Raw genomic sequence first — 572 nt, forward strand, 5'->3', positions numbered from 1 at the left:
AAAACCAACCTGGCAACAATTTCATTTGTTTGGGTCCTGTTCAGGTCTCATGTCTAGGAATAGGAACACATGAATGCCAGTATCTGAGCAAGATATGGGGGAATAAGGGGTGGCCTGGGGAAACAAGTGTGAGACTGCAGCAACTCAGAATGAGATTATCTTAAACTGCAGAGAGCTTGATCTTCATGACCTGGAACAATTTCTGATCTTACAAAGGTCAGCAGAACAAGAATTTCACACAGTAATTCTTAGTATGTTTGCATTTTTATATATTAAATTATCATGTTGCTTGCTACAGTACTTTTATGAAGATAGTAACTCATACTATTACATTTTTTTACCTTTCAGTGTATTTCAGTATACTGGGGTCAGAAAATGTTCACCACAATCTGTCTTTTATCACTGATTCGATGATTAGCATTCTGACACTGACCTCACATGAATCCAACTGGAATGAAAATTCAGTTCTCAGAGTCTTTATCTTGTTGGTATTTGCAATAAATATATTATTAATAATATATAATTCCTAAAGAACCCACATATTGAAGTCCCACGCATTCTAAAATGTTATG

The sequence above is a fragment of the Empidonax traillii genome, unplaced genomic scaffold, assembly GCF_003031625.1.
Source record: "Empidonax traillii isolate 1590-97213 ecotype Southwest subspecies unplaced genomic scaffold, ASM303162v1 scaffold483:size1218004, whole genome shotgun sequence".
NCBI lineage: Eukaryota > Metazoa > Chordata > Aves > Passeriformes > Tyrannidae > Empidonax > Empidonax traillii.